Raw genomic sequence first — 6,426 nt, 5'->3', positions numbered from 1 at the left:
ATATTGTCTAAAGTATGTGCAAAGAAAGAAGCCCAACATAAAAGAGAGGTGGTGTGTGCATCTTAAGTGTGCAGGCAAGTCAAACTCCTCCGCAAAACCTTTTCTGGGAGATAAAGGGAGAAGCCAAGCACACCTACATATTTATGAAAATTAGCAAAGGTTCAAACCTATACAGGCTACAGCTGCAAGACAGTTAGACTGCTACATACAGCCTTTCAGATGATTTACCAAACTTGTCGATATGTGTGATACACATTAGTATATCTGGGTTGGCAACTTTGTTGTTTGTAAGCCTGTCGTATGATCATGGGTCGATGTTTCAGTGCTGGTAATGTAAAACAAGAGCTTTCTCTCAATCCCTAATTAGAATTCACATGGAAGAACACTTAATAGTGTTGAATTACATTTTTATTATTTCCTCATTACATTACTGCAATGATGGTAGTGTATGATTATATCAAATCAAATTTTCAACCCTAAAAATGAATAAATTAATCAAAGCTAACAGCATTTTGTCTTTTTGTAACCCCTCAATCTGGGATCCATCAGACTTCCGGGCCTTGAAGAACGAATTTACATCTATATTGAAATATAGCAACTGAGTGTGGTGATTCACAAGGAGACTTTACACCAAAGTGAGCAGACTGTTAAGGTGGATATTCTTGTATTAAAAGTTGATTGTCCAGATGGTGGCTCAGAGTATGCGGTGCTACGCAGAAGCCAAATTACTGGTTCCATTGCTCTGTAAATAAAACGGTGCTCTGTGCCAAATGAACACACCGGCCTGGATGGATGTGTGGGAGACTAATGGCTTAGAATTAGCTGTAGCTTGTGAGCTGTCTGTCAGTGCTGCTGGCTGGTAAAAGGCACTTTGAGACATGTGGGTCATGCCTGCCTCCGCTACACAAGGCCACCCGCTTCGTATTGTGGAATTATGGGTACACTTGTTTGCATACATGTGTTGACCTCCTTTCTTTTTAAAGCAAAATTTTTCTCTTGCAGGAGAGACTGTCTTGCAGCGTCATGCTTTCTGGAAAACATGGCTGCTAATGTGGTGAGCAATATGTTGCCAGTCTGAATCCTAGACAGACAGTTTGCAACACAAGTCAATGACTCCTTGCCAATAAAGACAAACAGTGTCCGGAAACTGTTTTTCCAGCTGAAGGCTTGTCTTTTGATTTGAAAAGAGAAAATCTGGCATACTGTCACTAACCTTTCCACATTTAAACATAAATGATTTGTTCTGGAGACAGTTGATATGATGTCTGGCAACTATGTTTCCTGAGCAAAATACCTGTTAAAAACTATAAAATACCATGTACAGTGGGGCAAAAAAGTATTTAGTCAGCCACCGATTGTGCAAGTTCCCCCACTTAAAATGATGACAGAGGTCAGTAATTTGCACCAGAGGTACACTTCAACTGTGAGAGACAGAATGTGAAAAAAGAATCCATGAATTCACATGGTAGGATTTGTAAAGAATTTATTCGTAAATCAGGGTGGAAAATAAGTATTTGGTCACCTCAAACAAGGAAAATCTCTGGCTCTCACAGACCTGTAACGTCTTCTGTAAGAAGCTTTTCTGTCCCCCACTCGTTACCTGTATGAATGGCACCTGTTTGAACTCATCATCTGTATAAAAGACACCTGTCCACAGCCTCAAACAGTCAGACTCCAAACTCCGCCATGGCCAAGACCAAAGAGCTTTCGAAGGACACCAGGAAAAGTATTGTAGACCTGCACCAGACTGGGAAGAGTGAATCTACAATAGGCAAGCAGCTTGGTGTGAAAAAATCAACTGTGGGAGCAATCATCAGAAAATGGAAGACATACAAGACCACTGATAATCTCCCTCGATCTGGGGCTCCACGCAAGATCTCATCCCGTGGGGTCAAAATGATCATGAGAACGGTGAGCAAAGATCCCAGAACCACACGGGGGGACCTGGTGAATGACCTGCAGAGAGCTGGGACCAAAGTAACAAAGGTCACCATCAGTAACACACTACAACGGCAGGGAATCAAATCCCGCAGTGCCAGACGTGTTCCGCTGCTGAAGCCAGTGCATGTCCAGGCCCGTCTGAAGTTTGCCAGAGAGCACATGGATGATACAGCAGAGGATTGGGAGAATGTCATGTGGTCAGATGAAACCAAAGTAGAACTTTGTGGTATAAACTCAACTCGTCGTGTTTGGAGGAAGAAGAATACTGAGTTGCATCCCAAGAACACCATACCTACTGTGAAGCATGGGGGTGGAAACATCATGCTATGGGGCTGTTTTTCTGCCAAGGGTACAGGATGACTGATCCGTGTTAAGGACAGAATGAATGGGGCCATGTATCGTGAGATTTTGAGCCAAAACCTCCTTCCATCAGTGAGAACTTTGAAGATGAAACGAGGCTGGGTCTTCCAACATGACAATGATCCAAAACACACCGCCCGGGCAACAAAGGAGTAAGATGCATTTGAAAGTCCTGGAGTGGCCTAGCCAGTCTCCAGACCTCAACCCCATAGAAAATCTGTGGCGGGAGTTGAAAGTCCGTGTTGCTCGGCGACAGCCCCAAAACATCACTGCTCTCGAGAAGATCTGCATGGAGGAATGGGCCAAAATACCAGCTACTGTGTGTGCAAACCTGGTAAAGACCTATAGTAAACGTTTGACCTCTGTTATTGCCAACAAAGGTTATGTTACAAAGTATTGAGTTGTATTTTTGTTATTGACCAAATACTTATTTTCCACCCTGATTTACGAATAAATTCTTTACAAATCCTACCATGTGGATTCATGGATTTTTTTTCACATTCTGTCTCTCACAGTTGAAGTGTACTTCTGGTGCAAATTACTGACCTCTGTCATCATTTTAAGTGGGGGAACTTGCACAATCGGTGGCTGACTAAATACTTTTTTGCCCCACTGTACCTACTTTTGTGCTCATCTCATACACAAATCTCATAATATGGACAGCGCTTATTAAAGCTAAGTGATTGCTCTAATGAAATAACTGGGGTTCTCTCTGTAAAATTGCAGGCTCTTGACTTGTAATTGAATAAAGAACAAATATGTACTGTAAATAGACATTGATATACAGTTTCATAAAATTATCAAATTGCTTGTTTTCTCTAACCAATGGACCAGACTGTGAAAATGTTAAAAAACAATAAAGTAAAGATATTAAAGAGAGAAAAGCTGTGAGTGTTTGTGTCTGGAAGCCTGACTCAGCAAACTGAAGACACAGGATATTCCACTGCTGCATGTCATTGACTTCTGTTTTCTCCCTGCTGTAGTTTGTGTTTCTTCCTGTCTCCCTGTCCTGCTCTCTTATTTTTCTCAGTCTGTAGATAAAAGTGGCTCGCCCTCACTGAGCCTGGTTGTCCCAGAGGTTTCATCCTGCTAAAAGGGAGTTTTTCCTTTCCACTCTTACCAAGTGCTTGTTGTCGTTCTGCTGGTTGACCCAGCATTTTGAGTTTTTTGTGTTTTGGTGACTGTTATGTATTATTTAAAGTTCAACTGGCTATTTCTGAGTTAATTCTTATTACACCTGTGAGTTTACATTTCCTTGTTTGTTAGGTTCACCTTGTGTCTCTGTCCTCTGTGTCCCTCTCTGTGCGTCTCTGTTTATGTGCGCATGTGTGTCCTTATGTCTTCTTTCCCTTTTCTGTTCCCATTTTCTCCTCCTTGTGTTCCATCTCGTCTCCCCGGTCCGTCATATGTTTTTATGTCTGTGTGTTCCATGTCCTGTAGTCAAGCTCGTGACAGTCTATGTCTCACTGTTTCCTGTTATATTGTGACAATTCAATTCAATTTTATTTATACAGCGGGAAATCACAACAACAGTCGCCTAAAGGCGCTTTATATTGTAAGGTAGACCCTACAATAATACATACAGAGAGAAACCCCAACAATCATATGACCCGCTATGAGCAAGCACTTTGACAACAGTGGGAAGGAAAAACTCCCTTTTAACAGGAAGGAACATCCGGCAGAACCAGGCTCAGGGAGGGGCGGGGCCATCTGCTGTGATTGGTTGGTGTGAGAGAAGGAAGACAGGATAAAAGACATGCTGTGGAAGAGAGACAGACATTAATAACAAGTATGATTCAGTGCAGAGATTGATTCTATTAACACACATCTTGTGTTCCACGCTCAGTGTGTGTCAGTTTTGTTTCCCCCTGTCTCATTAGTTAGATCGTGTTCAGCTGTGTTCCTTCATTTGCCCTCCTGTGTTCTGCCTGCCTCGTTAGTTCATGTGTGTTCCCACTTTAGTTAGTTTTGTATTTCTGGTGTCCAGCAATAAAGCTGTGTTCTTGTGTTAAGTCCTGCCTGACAAATCTGCATTTGGGTCCAACCCTGCCTGCATCACACAGCTAGTTTATGACAGTGTTTGCTCATAGTGGGTCATCTCATTGTTGAGGTTTTCACAAATACTATACAGTTCTTATATTACTCTATAAAGTGCCATCAGGTGAATGTTTTTGTGATTTTGGGCTATATAAACACATTTGGAATGAATTGAATTGTGTTGCCTATAGCCTAACAACACAGTGCAGGAGTATTAAAACACGAATTAATCATATTTTTAATAATTCTCAAAGGTCAGTGAAGTAATTTGACTCAACTGCAGCTCTTTCTTGTTGTTAGTGTAATTAATGTGTTTAATTGTGATGTCTTTAAGGCACAAAGCACAAATGGGATTTCTGAAAGGACTATGATAAATCTAAGTCTAAACCTATTCTGAAATAAGCTTGATGTATCAGGACAGGAAACAGAACTCCGTCCTTATACTGGTAACTCACACAGGAGTGACTGAGTGAGTGAGAAGCCTTCCTTTGAGGTGTGTGAATGAGCGTGTCTGGTGACAAATGAATATGTCAGTGATGTCTCTGAAGATGTCGTCTGCTGCAGACTGCTGACTGCAGCAACAGTGAGATGTGGCTGAGAAAAAAAATGGATAGAAGGGTGGTATTTTGTCACCTGTAATAGTGGAGTCTAACTCTATTAAGGTATTCATGGAGACTATACACAGGAGAGAAACTCGGGGTTTAAAAAGATATAACCTGATCTCATGTTGTTTTTGGTGAAAAATCAGCAGGAGGCAAAAAGCTGAATAAAACCTGCGGTTGATCTGCACGTGGAGGGGGTTGAATGAGCTTTGTTTTCATGCTGTAATGAAGGAGGATGTACAAAGAAGTCTTTAAAGGCTTTCCCTCCAAATATGCATGACATGAATATTTCATGTTTCACCAGGAGGGTGTGCACGGAAGCAGTAAGCTTCAGGTAGCTGACAATGGCTAAATTAGTTTCCTCCCCCCTTCTCTTTTTCTAATTCTTACTCTTCATTGTGTGAAATGAAACACATCCACACATTGCCTGCCTGTGGGGGGGCAGGCAATCAAATCGTTAGCCTCGATTTGACAGAGCTGTCACTTTACCACCTTGTCAAGCCAGCCTGTTATGCTCTACTTAGCATCACAGCAGCCTAGAAAGAGTGGAGAGAGGAGAGGTCAAAGGTTACCACAGTCACTTTTACTAAACGATGCTGCAGTTTAGCTATGCTGTTCTTTGTCCTAGAAACAGCATTACATTAAAGAGAGACATAATGTAAGGGAGTGATTGTTGCAGTCCGACCAAATGTACTGGCCAACGGTCATCATTTTTACTTGAAGCATAGGCTGTGAATGCAGCTTTTGTGCCACTATAGGTTTTGTGCTGCTGATACAGTTGTTACCATTATTCAAAGGTGCAAGATGAGGTTAAAGGTCATTTTAATCTGAGAAGTGCAGTATTTTTTTCTGTCTGCCACAGGGGCAGCTGCAAGATGCTTCACTAGACAAAGCCAAAGGTTGGATTTTGTAAAAGAACAAAAGGTGCTCATTTAATCTGATGATGTGTGTTTTTTATTTTATGTTAAAGAAAAATGTCTGTGCTCAGTGACCAGAGCAGCAGACATGAATACAAACCACAATCAAGAGGAAGGAAAAAGACACTTTGAGTATCAGAACTAAGAAAGTTAGTATATTTCCTGAATGACTTTGAAAAAAGGCATTCATCAGCAGTGAAAGGCTTGTGTTGTTGTGCCTGTTTGTTGTTTGTGTGTAGTTATGTTAAGTTATGTAAATGTCAGAGTGTTTCACAGGAGAGGCCAGAATCTGAATAACAGAGTCAAGGTACACTGTCACTGGTTGTGGCCCATTTACGAAAACTTACCCATACTGTACTAGTGTTAAAACAACATGAAACAATTCAGCTGTTAGGTGCTTGACAGATTAGATATAGATTCATCCAAGAAATCTTCATGTTATTTAACAAAACAACAAAACAGATTTCCTGCTGAATGTGCCAAAGGATGTCAGGAACAAGATTGTACACCTGCAAAACGCTGGAATTGGCTACAAGACCATCTGCAAGAAGCTTGGAGAGAACGTGAGA

This window comes from Rhamphochromis sp. 'chilingali' (genome assembly GCF_963969265.1).
Source record: "Rhamphochromis sp. 'chilingali' genome assembly, chromosome: 21".
In the NCBI taxonomy this organism is placed as follows: domain Eukaryota; kingdom Metazoa; phylum Chordata; class Actinopteri; order Cichliformes; family Cichlidae; genus Rhamphochromis; species Rhamphochromis sp. 'chilingali'.
This window is presented reverse-complemented; position numbering follows the sequence as displayed.